We start from the raw sequence: 15,999 nt of genomic DNA, 5'->3' as shown, positions 1-15,999 counted from the left end.
TTGGATTTCTATGGTTTTGGCTCTTGGTATTGAACAAGGCCTAAGGCTATATAAGGAGAAGGAAATCATTAGGCAAGTGTATCTGAAAAAGTCTTGAATATCTGATGAAGTATTAGATCCAGTATGCAGGTTATTGGTTGATGATGTACTGCTTGATCTGAGCTAAGGAGAGATCTCATCAGTTGATGGAGAACAAGATCTAAGGAGAGATCGGGATCAAATGGTTTGAAATGAACTATCTTTATATGGTTGATTATGCGTATTTCTAGATCTGCATACTGACGCAATGTTATGTTCTGGGTATAACTGAAATCTCGTACAGCTGCAAGTTATGAAAAATTATTTTTAGATCTGTACGCAGGTTGTCTTCGGTAAAACCGCGTGTATACGCAGGTTGCCTTCATTGTAGTAGCGTATATCTTTTGGAGCTTAATTTTTTGGGTTGCAGCTGGGTCTGACTGTTATTGCAGAATTCTGTAGTCTGCTCTGTTTTCTGGTGACTGGGTTTGACAGGGTTTCAGTGGTTCAGTGATTCAAAGATTGATGATCCTAGTATTGGTTGTTTTATGCTTCAATGATTTGTGAATGAATCATGGTCTTCAGATTGTAATGTTGTGCTTCAGGAGTATCCAATCTGAAAATTGATGAAAAGTGGTACCTGAAGGAAAGAAGATTGTAGGCCAGCACCTACGTACTAGTATCTTAGCTAGTACAAGAGCAAAGGGGGTTGGAGCTCCCTTCCAAGGAAGTTTGGAGAACGAGAGAAGGTTGAAGCCTTCTGCAGGTTGTAGCCTGCGTACTAGTATAAGGCTGCACCAGTACAAAAGATTGTAAACTAAAGTTCTTATTGAAGAAAGATAGAGACGACTTGCAGCAGGTGGTTTTCACCCACATTGGGTTTCCACCTTATATCATGGTGTTCATGTGTGTGGCTTTTGTGTGATGATCTGTTCTGTTATACTGCATCTGTTTACTCTTAATATGATGAATAATGTCCTGATGCATTTAACTGAAGATAAACTAACTGGATTATAAGATTTATGGTTATACGCTGGTTTCTTTAGACCCAGTAGCGTGTACACGCTGGTTCACTTAACTGAAGTAGCGTATATGTTTCTGAGCATTGAAAAAGTTTTATTGATCTGATAATACTGATTCACCCCCCCCTCTCAGTATTATTTCCAACAGGCAATGACATTCACATCATGAAAATTTCCATTTCACTTGGTAGCAAGATGATATATAAATGTATAGATGAAATGAGATCTCCCTTTAAAAGTATAGTAAAGCAATCAACTAAGTTTGTCAATGCCACCTTGCAACCCTAAGAGATAGTGAATTCAATGTCATCTCAAGAGAGCACTAGCTTTAGGAGGACACTCTCAAAGCCATCGCTATGGCTCTAAAACACATGGTAAGTATTGAATCAACAACCTTGTCTATATAATTTGTCATGGCATGGACCTTAATTTCATATTCTTCTTTTGCCTAAAATGAATGCAATTTTCCTTGCAATTTGGCCTGCAACATTTGATAATTCATACTGATGGAACATGCTTGTGTTACAATTGTGAGAACATATGTTGTATGCAGAAGATTCAATAAAAATTGATAAAAAATGACATTTCTGCTCTGTTGTTTTCATGATTTAAGGAAAATTACACCAAGTAGCTTCCAGCCTCATATGACCATCATGTCGAACTCATCTCAGGATATTGTTCGAGCAAGAGCCACCAAAATCAAGCAATCTAGTATACATGATTCTCCAATTGCAATTATAAGCAAAGACAGTTCTGAGTATGGTGAAATCATTGCTCCAGATATACTAATTAGCCATTTTTTAATTAGATGGGTCATTGAATGTTATAAAGAAAATAATATTTTGGTGTACTTGTTCTTCTTCTGAAGTTGTCCTTGTTTCAATATATAGTTGGAACTATGGAATTTTAGGTGCTCTAATTGTTTTGTATCAGGAAGGATCTTAATATACCATATGAAATTAGATAATATTGAAGCCATTCTAAGATGTAAGAGTTAAATAAAGCTTGAACTTAAGTGAAAATATATGCTCCTTGCCAATGTTTTTGTTCTGCAAAATATTTTGTATGTCTGAACTTTGTGTTTGTATACTTAGCTTGATCAATGCATGAATGAACAATAGATTCTAGAATTCCAAAATTGAACCCATACATTGAATCCAATGTTGTGGGGTTAAATATTCAAAGCAATCCTTTAGAGGAGCAAGAAGTACCAATTCTCCATACTAGTAAGGGTGCATTTGAGACAGGGAAGTTAATAAATCTAATGACTGGGTCTTCTCAAAAAATCCAACCAAGGAATAGAGATCCTAGGTGAAAGTTTGTTGAAACCCTTTTCCTGTTGATTCTAATATTATCACAAGGAACATGTTGTAGGAAGATTTCTTGATAGGAAGTACAAGTTAGATGATGATCTTATGCAAGATTCCCATAATTCTAAACAACTTAGGAATCATACTAATCACCATATTTTTTCTAGAGGCTTTCAAGTTGTAACATTTGGATCTGGTGGTTGGCTTGAACAGAATACCATCATTCCAGCATGTACTAACTAGGATCAATGATCGGAAATGGAAATAGACAAAAATGGAGCCCTATCAAGGTCCACTAATTTGAGAAGTTATAATAATAGTATTTTTTCTACACACACAAAATGTCACTATTGAAACTAGAAACAAAAGACAAAAAACTAAATGATTCTATCAAAAAAGTACTTAAGTGATTCAATAGAGTTAATTGATTTGTATCTTGTGCATAATGACTATTTGAGAGATGTAATAGCTGAAAATATACTTTTATTTTATTTTGTTTTCATTTCATTCTGTATATGTGGGTTTAAGTAAGTCACCCAAGGCATGTGGCTTTGGTGTTTTGTATTGGATTAATTGGTGGTCTTTGAAAATATGACTTGGAAGTTGGATCTGATGAAAACTAATAAACAAATAATACACACTCACGCTCATAAAATAAATAGCAGACATATACAAAAAACAGACATGGCGGAAAAGGCGTCAACTTTACAGCATTCTTCACATTCTCATTATTAATGAATCCAATGTACAAAGAATGATAATGGTACAAATAAATACATGAGGAAGTTGGTCTCAAGATAGTACGTCTATCTTGGACACTATGGTTGAGAAATTTTCTCAACAAAACACTAATCTAGGAGAACTAGTTGGAGAGAATATCTCATCCTAACTAAACTCCCTAGTTGGAGGAACTAACTCCTAATTCTCAAGATTTGATCTATTTAATTATAATTTTGGATTTATAATTGTTTTATTATGAGAGTGAGGCTAACATTCCCCCCCTCAATGATAAATCCAAAATAAGAACAAGGAACCCTCTTCCAAGTTCTCAAGTTGATCCTCAAAAAATATTTGCCTGAAAAACCATCAAAGCTGGATGATGAAGATACTGCAATATGAAGAGACCATGAGTCAGCTGCATGTCTGATTCATCTCTGAATGTCACTTGACAACTCCATCATGTGCCAAGCTGAAAAAGGATCCAGCTGTCCTTTGCTTGCAATCAGCATCGTTTGTCCACTGATAAAATATTGAGAATTCCCACTCATTGATGACGTCGAAAATTGCTCACTGCAGCTTTTGTGGTTTGATGCCCACTGGCTGGTTTACTGATGTTGTTGAGATTTTCAGTCTGACAACCACTATCAATTTCATTGATATTTTTCCCCATTTTTCAGCTGAAAGGAGAGACAATTTTCTTCAAATTATTTCTGAACTCCCCCTCTTCAGGTGTAGGAGTGTACTCTCTCGTTCAACTACACGAGAGTACCATCTACATTTTTATTGTTGGCTGCAGTATGTGTCAGTGAATTCGATTGTAAAACTTATACAATCTTTTGACCATGAATGACCATTCCCATGGATCAATCCATGAATAATCGATCTTCAATCTGGTTGATTGTTGTTGTTTGCTGCATTATGTTGATGAATGATTTGACTTGACATAATGGTGACAAGGATGGAGATCAAAACATTGATCTTCCAGATGATCGGTTCTTTGACAATGAAGGCATTTTGGTTTGACTGCAACTTCAATTTGTGTGTATTTTTTGTTGGCTTCAACTTCTGTTTGTGTATATTTTTCTTCCTCCCTCATTGCGTGCTTGCTGTCCCCTGCAACCTTCTCTCACAATGTTGCTTTCTGGCTAAGGAAGCCTCCAAGGTTCATGTTGCCCATGGCTCACACTGCCTCCAAGTGCCGTCGTTTGTTGAAAATCCACGTTGTTGAGTATGTGCATTCATGGGGACCTCTCCTCAACGATGTTTCATGACTAGATGCTGCTGATGAGAACAACGCCACCAGAGTTGTTGTCCACCAAGAAGCACTCCGGAGGATCAAAATCACAACCGCTTGACTTTGCAGCATTCATGAATGGTGTGAACTGTAAAAAAAAAATTGAATATTATCCCAAAAAGTGTACAATGGGATGGTCATGGAGATATCATTTTTACAAATCTGCAAAATGACTTCATGAAGGATACAATATATCAAGTGAATGTGCTCTTATCTCAAGGTGTAAGTGTAACCATTTACAATGGCCAGGTGGATTTGATCTATGCAACTAAAGGAACAGAAGCCTGGGTTCAAAACTGGAAGTGAAGAGGATTGAGAAAATTCAACGCCAGAAAACACACTCCACTCTATTGCGGCAGCGGAGAAGGGATTTGTGAGATTGTATGTTGAGGTATCTAAGAAATGGCATGGCAATAGACCTTGGTTGAGCATGCGAGTATTTGTTTTTTGGGGATAAATAGATCAAATCAGTAATCTCGCAAGCCTGAACAGTGTAACATCTCAGGTGTTGAAAGAGATCTCAAGGCATGACGATATGTGAACTTTGCAAGAAGGAGATAACATGTCGACATAGGTCTCACAATGGAAACACTTGTACTTGCAGCACGCCAAATCCTTGCAACAACGAACAGCCAAATACCAAATATTATTGCTGCCAGATCTGTTACTCTAATCTTCAAAAGAGAGCATGGTGGTATCACAAGCAGACCACAAGGCTCATGGATGAAGAAATGCACCTCAACAGACTCATTGCTTCACAAGAAGTTAACCTCACTCAGGGCTTAAAAAACATGGCGCCCTGAAAAAAAAAATGAAACCCAACGAAGGATGTAGGGGGCAGGCATTGAATTGTCCAGATCGGTTTAATTTTCGATATTTATTGTGCTTAGTGAACACAAAGAAATTAACTGGAGTGATTATCGCAATTCACAACGCTATGAAATTTATTTTACCAGGGCATTCATGGTCACCCAGTTAAGGCAACGCGCAATGCTATCAGGAAATCAAAAAGAAGTGTTGGTTTGATATTGTTACAGATCCATTTGGGCACATCAACCCCAACTTATAGATCGATACTATTAGGGCCCATCAACCCCTAATGCAATTTTTACATCCCCTAAAGAAGTTAAACATTAGAATGCCTCACTTCCCAAGAAGTTCCATCACTAAAAACATTTAGAAACTGCCTCTAAGAAGATCAGCACAGGTAGGCCTTCATTAGGGTGTGCTGCAATGCAAACCATACACTGTCAGGGTGCTATGCAGCACACTTGGTCCCTCTTTAGCCTGCGTTGGGCTAATTTGAGTGAATTTTTGTGAGGGTTTGAAAGATTCCTTATCCATTGGATGCCTCTAGAAGTTTCTCAAGGCTATCCACTCCTTTGAGTTCACATTTGGATGAGGAAGGGAGTTAAGGAACATCAATCCCCTTATCTTTTCTTCCACGGAACTGAATTCTAAATTTAGGAGGGCATTCATTATCACCATTCATGGCATAACTTCCTTCATTCACCTATAAAAAGACCACTCATCTAAGTGATCAGGGGCTGGAAATTATTGAATGGTAGGGAGATGTTGTTGGTATGAGATTTTAGTTCATTGCAAGTATTGTAATGATGTCAAAGTGTCTTTCTTGTTGTGAGGAGAGGATGGGATTGAACTGGAGGAGTGATGTTGAATCAGGGAAATTGAGTTGTAACTCTTCCTTTCACTAATAAAGTGTTCAAAGCTTTTTCCATATGCTTGTATTGTCTTTTTATGCTTTCATATGCTTATCATGTACTTGATTCCATGCTATGTTTAATCAATAGATCATTATCATATGCTTTGATGGGTTCTTGTTTCTGTATGTGTGCAGGTACTTCTCAAGTGGCTTAAGTACAGGAAGGAGCAACAGAATTGGTCAAGGGAGATAAGGAAAAAGTGGAAGCTACAAGTAGGTTCTCTGTTCTCTTATTTTATCTATTGTTTATAGAAAAGGTAGAGAATGCTTTGTACTGTTGTTTCTAGATTAAGCTACTAGTCTAGAGGGTTAGGCGTTTATCCAAGAACACTAAAACTTCCCAAAAAAAATTGGTGACTCTGATGGGGAATGATCATCCATCTTAGTAGCTCATCAGCCTCTTAAGACATTTCGGCATACTGTACTTGTTGTCGTTGTTTGAATTCTAGTCTTCTTTCATTGAAAATTGAGTCGAAACTGTGTCAAAATTGCCTTCAAAATGGCTTACTGTCACCAGCACAGTCCAATGAAGGACACAGTGTGCTGCAATTCACTTCCTGCATAGATCTAATGCGATTCAATGCACTATCTCTAACTGTTGCCTGCGTTGATCCCTTGAGGGTCAGTTTCCCATCTAGGAACTGAAAGTTTTTGCCAATTTTCTCTTGTTTGAATGAGTTGTTGAATGTCAATGATGTTTTGTCTCTGAAAATAGTTTTTCATCTCCTTAATTTGGCCCTACTTAGACTAGGATTGATAAATGTTTCTTATGTATTTACTTTGTCATTTTCAATCTATAGTCGAAAGTTAGTTTTAATCAATTGATCTTTAGCGAAAGAAAGTGTCGTAAAATCGTCTTTTCCTTCGAAAGTTGAATTGTCGTCAAATCTTCATTCATGAAAGATCGATTAATTGATATGTGCATATGATTAGTCTTTTCATTGAAAGTGTCATAATTCCTCATTTCTTTGAAAATGAAAGTGTCGTAGAGTCTTCCTTTCCTTGAAAAGAAATTGTCACAAAATCGTCATTTTTATGAAAAGAGTTTGCTGATCGTTTGTGCATTAGTTTTCCTTTTTGAATCATTCACATTAAGGGAAATTGAAAAGAAATACATGCATCTTGCATTGAAAAGAGTTTGTGTGTGCTAAAAGGAATAGTGTAGGGAATTTGCATTTAGATTTTGCTCTTTCCTCTTTGATTAGAAGAAATCTGATTGCTCTATCCCTAAGTAGATAGGATTTTCATTGTTAAAACTAAATGGAAAGAATGCTTATCATGATAGTTTCATTCCTAGGAATTTCAAAATACATCACGCGGTGAACTTGAAAGACAAATTCCTAAGCAAGATCAACTTAAAATAAACATCAATTTACCTAATGGAGCATTGTCATTAACGAAAACATTTAGTGGTTCTAGGCTAGAGACGTGTTTCGGCGTCGTTAAACCAAGCAGTTGTCGCTAACTTGTCTACAATACATCCCGAGTGTGATACCTCATTCTAGTACGTGAGTATATCGTAGCTCATCCACGTACCTTTGGGTATATAGGGTGGTGTTACAGTACGTAAAGTATATGAGAATGCTCTAACTGTGCGGTTTTGCATTAGACAATGCTTATACAGACTGGGCCTCCACTTACCTTCGGGTATATATGGGAGGACAACTCTAGGCTACTATCCATCCTTAAGTAACCGAGTTGGCTGCCTTGTAAACTGTGATACACCGAACACAGCATTCGGGGAGATTGCCTGCCCGTACTTCTTGGTTCGCTAGGAGGTATTCTGCAGTTCACAGTTGCTTGGTAAACCTTTTTGCCTAGATTATCCCTCTTTTGTTTTGTTATGTTACTTTGATTAAAATAAAATTAATTGACCGTGGATAACATCCTCCTCGCTCGCTCCTTAGTTGATCTTAGGTTGAAACATATGGTGACAAATTCAGAGTCCACCGATCAAGGAATTCCTTTTTATGGGAATCCTAGTCCTTTTCCTTCTTTTGGAAATATTGGTGCTCCATATATGCCTACATTATCCCTTCCGGGATTTACCATTGGCTTGCCAATATGGTTGTTTTCAACCTCCTTGGTTCAAAATGTCACGATTTCTCAACAATCGAGTACACCTCCAACTAGACAAAATCAACCTCTAGTTGATCCCAAAGTTGACCCTTTGCCTTCTTCCTCGGTTGTTTCTTCCTCCCCTTCTTCCTCTTCGCCTGGTGAAAGTATTGGTACTAGTAACCAGGTGGTTAAGAAGAAGAAGAAAGGGAAGAAGAAGAAGAAGAAGGAAATTCAGCAAAGGGGCAACCAAGCAACCATCGTTGTGAATGCAACATATGATGAGAAATTGTCCATCAAACCTCACAAAGTTAGATATCCATGCAAACTTTTTGCGGGAGACCATCTTCTTCGAAATTGTCCTGATATTCCTCATATCTTAGAAGAATGGTCTTCCCGTTCACATCATCCTGTGTCATCAACTTCTGGAGATCATGTTGGTGACACACCATCAACTAGTGGTAGTAAAGTTCATGGAAATAAAGGTAGAGTTAAGTTTCCATGTAGGTTATGTGAAGGGAATCACCCCATTCACCTTTGTCTCTATCTGGATGAAGCCAAAAATGTGTTGGATAACAGTCCTGCTTCACCGCATCGACTTCCATCTGGTTACAGGAGACTATCCCTTAATCTTTCACTAGTTAATGAATTGACTGACTCAAATCAACCATCGGTCAAAACCACTCTCTCTGAAAGTGAATCCTTTGAGTCTATACTCAACCCAAATCAATAGATCGAGGTAACAGTTGACCCGATTTCACCTACAACAAATCGTACCTTTCCCAAAGAAAGTGAATATGATACCACTCAAGTTCTTTTTGTTTCTTCAGATTCTAATGATCTTGGGGGAAGTCCTCCTGTTACATCAAGACATGAGGAAAATCCTCCAGTTCTCATAACTCAAGAGGTTAATTCACCCATTTCTACAGTACCCCCTCCAAGTAGTCTAGTCACTTGCTTTGATTGGAACCAACTGGCAGGATTTTGTCTTCCCTCTTATGTGCCTTTCCATATCATAGTACAAATTTGTAATATGATTGTATTAGGCACTATAATAGCTGAAGGTGCATTTGTAAGTATCCTTTCCTCAACTTCTTGGAAAGCACTTGGTTTGTCGTCGCTTGTGCCTGTTACCCAGAATCTATTGGCTTTTAACAGAGGAACCAGTACACCATTAGGGGTCCTCCCTCAGTTACCTATTACTTTGAGAGGAAAAATCATTTATCTGAAAGTGATGGTAGTCCCAGGCCCATTATATTACAATTTACTTCTTGGGTGCGACTATGTTTATGGCATGGGAGCTATTGTTTCAACACTCCTTCGAGTGATTTGTTTCCTGCATGAAGGCAAAATTGTCACCGTTGACCAGCTTTCGTTTCCCGGTCCAAATATGGCTCCTAGTCAACCATCTTCCCTAATGCTCCTTTTGTACCAATGGTATCATCCCCACCACGGGTTAATTATGTCGCAACTTGTTCCCTACCTACATCAACTGACGATCAATTTAGTGATGTTGTACATCATGTACTGGGGAAATTGGAACCATATCACTCCTTCATGACCACTTATGAGTTGTGATCAAAGGAATTTAAGGATAGTTCCTTGTCTTGTGTCAACCTCATTAAAAAATGAAACCAAGGATATGAGGATAGTTATTTTACTATGTCAACCTCGTTAAAAAATGAAACAGGCCCATGAGTATAATTCCTTGTCTTTTGTCAACCTCGTTAAACAATGAAACAAGGAATATGAGGATAGTTCCTTGTCTTGTGTCAAGCTCATTAAAAAATGAAACAAGGACCCCTGGAGCAAAGTCCTACTTGAGTCTTTCACTTGATCTCGTATATGAACCTTCATTCCATCCACTTAATAGCCACGAGTAGTCTACTTAGGTGAATGTAATGAAGCTTGGGGGGCATGCACCTAGTGGTAAAGTTAAGTTTCCCTGCAGGTTATGTGAAAGGAATCATCCCATTCACCTTTGTCCCTATATGGATGAAGCCAAAAAGTGTTGGATAACCATCCTACTTCACCGCAGTGACTTCCATCTGGTTACAAGAGACTCTCCCTTTCATCATGCTGGGGGCATGTAAACCAATCTCAAGCATAGTTTTTCATTTCAATCTTGTGTAAAAATCAAACTAAATCCAAGCATATTTTGTTCGTTTCAAGCTTGTGTAAACATGAAACCGAATCCAAGCATAATTCCCTATTGTTCAAGCTTGTGTAAAAATGAACCCATTTCCATTTTAACCCTTGTGATTGCCATTCTATCAGCCTTTTCTATCAAATGAGCCTTAGTTGTTTCATTCCATCACCACCATCTCTTTGGCCAATCATACACTTTCACTTGGTTGTTTTACCATTTTTGAGGAATAGTTACAATGAGTGGTCGAATTAGCTAGCCTCTTCACATAAATCAACATGTTTTGAGAAGTTCCAACATCACTGGAACCAGTTGCTACCCTAGACACCACTCGTTCCTCAAAATGGAGTCCTCTTTAAACTCTTTTCAGACTCTATAAATATGAAAAGATTGTTGAGCGCTTGTCTATTCCAGCTCGTTAAAGGATTGGAAACAATATCTCTCTTGTATTATTTTACGCTTTTTTGAACTTGAGAGATTATTTTACGAAAAAGAACTTGTGGATTTTCCTTTTCGTCCCTTTTCAAACTCTCTAAACATGAAAAGGACTGAGTTGTCTTTGTCATTAAACTCGTTAAAAACATCAAATAGCGACAAACTTGTCCATCTAGACAAGGCCGAATTTCACCTTCGTAGACTCATTAAAGCATCAAATAGCGATGGATTTGCCCGAAGGGTGAAATTATAAAACAAGCATATGTTATCCTCCTCAAGCTTGATAAAAATAAAGAGGTATTGGTCAGCAATGACTGAGGAAAATGGAAAAAGCCGAGAAAACTTTATGGTAGAAAGTCTCTCCTGAACATGACACTTTCACCTCATCACCATGACTATGTGGGTTGGGTCATTCAGCTTGATAGTTATCACATCGTTGGTCTATCATACCAACCAGTACTTTGTTGTGGGTCAATGCTACCAATTCATCTTAGTGTCACCGACATGTTCAAGAGAAGTCATTCAGTTCAAAACTTCATCCATTGCAATACCATAAACCTTCATTTTCATGACTGCCATTCCTAAACCTTGTGTTGTTAGTCGATTCTCATCTCCAAAATCATTTACCTCATTTCGTGTCATTGAGGTGGGATACATCAAGGCCCTCCTGCGATGAGTCGCTTCTTGTCGACATCAGCACATAATCCAAGAAGTTGACTTAGAAACACCCGTTCAGTACCTTGAAGCTTGCATACATCAATGGCAGGGTTCACTTCCGGCGATAGGTTGACATCACTGACCTTCGACTAAAAGACTTTGTATGGTGTTCGACATCAAATCATTTATTCACACCATACGAAATGTACTGTAGTACCTTGAGGGTCATTATCATTATCGGTGATTCCTCTCGCATCTGTTAACGGCTTACATCATTGGCTAGTAATCAGGCGATGTCTTCCCATGTTCGACTTCAGAACATCTATTCACATGGTTAGACTTGTACTTGAGCGAAATATTGAATGAGATTGAAGACCCCAGATCCAGTTTCATCCATCCAGGCTGCGATATTTTTAGGAGTACCAAATCAAATGTACAATGGCCTTACATTAATGGTCATCCATTCATGGGTCTATATCTGTAGATGACTATATTTGTACATGTAATGAAAGTTTATAAGCTAAGCATCGGTATGCCTTCCCTCAGCTAGTTCATGAGAAAAATCAAATTATCATGATATATGTATTGTAATTGATGCAGGTCACCTTCCATTTCGAAACCTCCTCTCCTCGTGATAAAGCATTTCACTTGACATATATATTTACGACTTCATGCTTTAGGGGGCAACTGTTACAGATCCATTTGGGCACATCAACCCCAACTTACAGATCGATACTATTAGGGCCCATCAACCCCTAATGCAGTTGTTACATGCCCTAAAGAAGTTAAACATCAGAATGCCTCACTTCCCAAGAAGTTCCATCACTGAAAACATCTAGAAACTACCTCTAAGAAGATCAGTGTAGGTAGGCCTTCATTAGGGTGCACTGCAATGCAAACCATACACTGTCAGGGTGCTATGCAGCACACTTGGTCCCTCTTTGGCCTGCGCTGGGTGAATTTGAGTGAATTTCCATGAGGGTTTGAAAGATTCCTTATCCATTGGATGCCTCTAGAAGTTTCTCAAGGCTATCCACTCCTTTGAGTTCGCATTTGGATGAGGAAGGGAGTTAAGGAACATCAATCCCCTTATCCCTTCTTCCATGGAACTGAATTCTAAATTTAGGAGGGCATTCATTATCACCATTCATGGCATAACTTCCTTCATTCACCTATAAAAATACCACTCATCTAAGTGATCAGGGGCTGGAAATTATTGAATGGTAGGGAGATGTTGTTGGTATGAGATTTGAGTTGATTGCAAGTATTGTAATGATGTCAAAGTGTCTTTCTTGTTGTGAGGAGAGGATGGGATTGAACTGGAGGAGTGATGTTGAATCAGGTAAATTGGGTTGTAACTCTTCCTTTCACTAATAAAGTGTTCAAATATTTTTCCATATGCTTGTATTGTCTTTTTATGCTTTCATATGCTTATCATGTACTTGATTCCATGCTATGTTTAATAAATATATCATTATCATATGCTTTGATGGGTTCCTTTTTCTGTCTATGTGCAGGTACTTCTCAAGTGGCTTAAGTACAAGAAGGAGCAATAGAATCAGTCATGGGAGATAAGGAACAAGCGGAATCTACAAGTAGATTCTCTGTTCTCTTATTTTATCTATTGTTTATAGAAAAGGTAGAGAATGCTTTGTAATGTTGTTTCTAGATTAAGCTACTAGTCTAGAGGGTTAGGAGTTTATCCAAGAACACTAAAACTTCCCAAAACAGATATTCAGATGGGCTGTTAACTCGCACAAACCCTCACTTTTCAGTTTCTTGATGTGTCTTCCTCTCGAAGAAAGATCAGCTGCAATCCATTCTCCAATCTCCAAGATCAAAAACTGACAAGCTAACCAATTCTCTCAACGTTGCTCTAATACCAATTGATGAAAACTAATAAACAAACAATACACACTCACACTCATAAAATAAATAACAAACATGGCGGAAAAGGCCTCAGCCTTACAACATTCCTCACATTCTGATTACTAATCAATCCAATGTACAAAGAATGATAATAGTACAAGTAAATACATGAGGAAGTTGGTCTCAAGATAGTATGTCTATCTTGGACACTATGGTTGAGAAATTTTCTCAACAAAACACTACGCTAGGAGAACTAGTTAGAGAGAATCTCTCATCCTAACTAAACTCCCTAGTTTGAGGAACTAACTCCTAATTCTTAAGATTTGATTTATTTAATTATAATTTTGGATTTATAATTTTTTTATTATGAGAGTGAGGCTAACAGGATCATTGTTTCTTTGTGTTGGAAGAGAAACTTGTGACTTCAATTCTAAGCCATTTCAAATGTAACTTGTTTCATTGTTTAACTATATATTATATTTTTCTCCAATATTCCCTTGGATGAATTATTCATTCATGTTATTTGTTGGTAGGGCATGTTGGAGACTCTAGGAAGCTCTAGATGAAACCTCATGATCCCTATTATATTCTTCACATGAATTCAGGTAATGATAATGTGAAATTCAGTGGGACAGATAAAATTTTTATCCTAGTGAGTAGGGAGATACGTATAGCTTTAGGACCAATAACTACAAATTTGGGTCCAAATTTGTAACAGGTTCCTTATTTGCCTAATATTGAACAAAATTTCATGGAAAATCTTGCAAGAATTGCTGAAATGCTAAAAAAATCTAACATGAAAACATTATGAGTTCTACCATGACAAATTTTTGTTGCGAAATCAATTAGAGAAACTGACCCCATTGACATGGATCAAGAATTCATTTAATCTTCTAAATTTCCAAAGGAAGATATTACACAAGACATAACACTTTCAAAGGATTCTAGCATGGTTACACCCTCATATATTTTTTCAAATGAAAATACCACTTCACACAAAATCATTTGACCTTGGGTTGATGTGGATCATCTCTTCAAACGGCTAAGTGAAGAGAAATGAGTTGTAATCCAGCAAGAACAACACAAAGAATTGACGAAAAAAATAATATGTATAGTGCCAAGAAACTTTTCCTCGTTTTGGACCATGATCAGACACTTCTAAATTTATCTAAGGTTTCATTAAATATAAGCCATCTTGTTATAATTCTAGCAATTCCTAGGAAATGAGGGATGTGAAGTAAATGAACTGAATCATGGTAATATGAGTATATAAATGTTGTTAATTCATGAATTTTTTTCCAACAATTTATTTAAATAGACCATCTCCATGAGGAAATTCTAAGGAAGAAGGGGGAGCAAGGCCAAGAGAAACCTCAACATCAGATTTTTTGCTTTCCTTATATGGGAATGTGGACTAAATTTTGGCCTAACATTTGAAATATTTTGAACAAGGTACTATAATTTGGATCGAACTATTAATATCTTTTCAGACTATAGTTCTTACAGGAAACACTCAATTTACAATGTGGAATTGGAAACTTCTATGCATGCTAATAGATGAATCTATTCTTTCTTTCATCTAATTCATTCCTTGATAATTTATGTTCCAGGAAAGAAATTTGTATGAACAACATGTTTATACAATGGGAAATCAAGTTTATGCCATAGAGATGGCTAAAGTACTTATCCCACAAGAACTTTATTTACACGACGTTTTACTTTGAAGGGAGATGAGGCTAATCTGGATGGAGATGATAAGCTACCTAAAAGTAAAGATCTAGATGGTGTTTTTGGAATGGAATATGGAGTAGTAATTATCGATGATTCTGTAAGGGTTTGGCCTCATCATAGATATAATTTAATTGTGGTCGAAAGGTAAGTTCATTTCAATTCCTTTTTAGTGTCCAATCAAGACCTTATAATTGTTAATTTTTTTCTTTCAAAAGTGGTGGTTAAAGATATGTTACTATTCCTAAAACTGAGAGACTCCCATGTATAGATATATGCATTTTCTCTGTGGTAGGTGCCAATTTGGATTTATAGGGTTGTCATTGTTAGAAGTATACATTGATGAGAAGCCAGAGGATGGAACACTAACATCTTCTTTAGTGGTGAGATGCTAAAAATTAAAATATAACACACATTGTGTTCATGACACAAAATTTAGAAATATTTCCTGAGTTGACATTATATTGTCGCATTTCTAATGCATATACCCTTCAATTCAAACATAGGTGATTGAGAAAATTCACCATAATTTTTTCTCAAACAAACAGTTGCATGAAGTGGATGTCTTGTAATTTCTTGTAGTTGAACAACAAAAAGTTTTAAAAAATTGTAAAGTGGTTTTCGATAGGGTTTTTTCATTTAGAGAAGCATAGCCACATCTTCACCCTTTGTGGCATATTGCTTAACAATTTGGTGCAGTATGCACAACACAAATTGATGGAAAAGTGTATCATGTTGTAGCCCTTTCCCCCGAGGCTGACAAGGTATGAATTTTACCTTTTGTCAAAAGAATACTATCATTAGAAATGAAAAATCATTTACCAGGTAATGTTGGTCTCTAAATATGCATGTTTGTTTACCAACTAATAGAAGATCACTTTATGTGCATCTAGAATGCAAAGAAGAAAAAACATATATAAAGACTAGTGTGTTGATTGTAAGAGAGTATTAATTCCTATGGTTTGTGGAAAATATGGATGAGTGTTAGTGTTGGCATTATGATACAAGTGTTTTCCTTG

General features: G+C 37.1%; 1 pseudogene; it reads left to right on the top strand.

The window, feature by feature from the left end:
* Positions 1-1,396: 1,396 nt before the first annotated feature.
* The window catches only part of LOC149163091 (RNA polymerase II C-terminal domain phosphatase-like 3), a 28,049-nt pseudogene continuing 13,446 nt past the window's right edge, over positions 1,397-15,999 (top strand).

This window comes from Pinus tabuliformis, chromosome 5_2 (assembly GCF_031772625.1).
Source record: "Pinus tabuliformis cultivar Carrire ecotype Pingquan chromosome 5_2, CPIR1, whole genome shotgun sequence".
In the NCBI taxonomy this organism is placed as follows: domain Eukaryota; kingdom Viridiplantae; phylum Streptophyta; class Pinopsida; order Pinales; family Pinaceae; genus Pinus; species Pinus tabuliformis.
The sequence above is the reverse complement of the archived record's forward strand: the minus strand, read 5'-3'. Positions and strand labels throughout refer to the sequence as shown.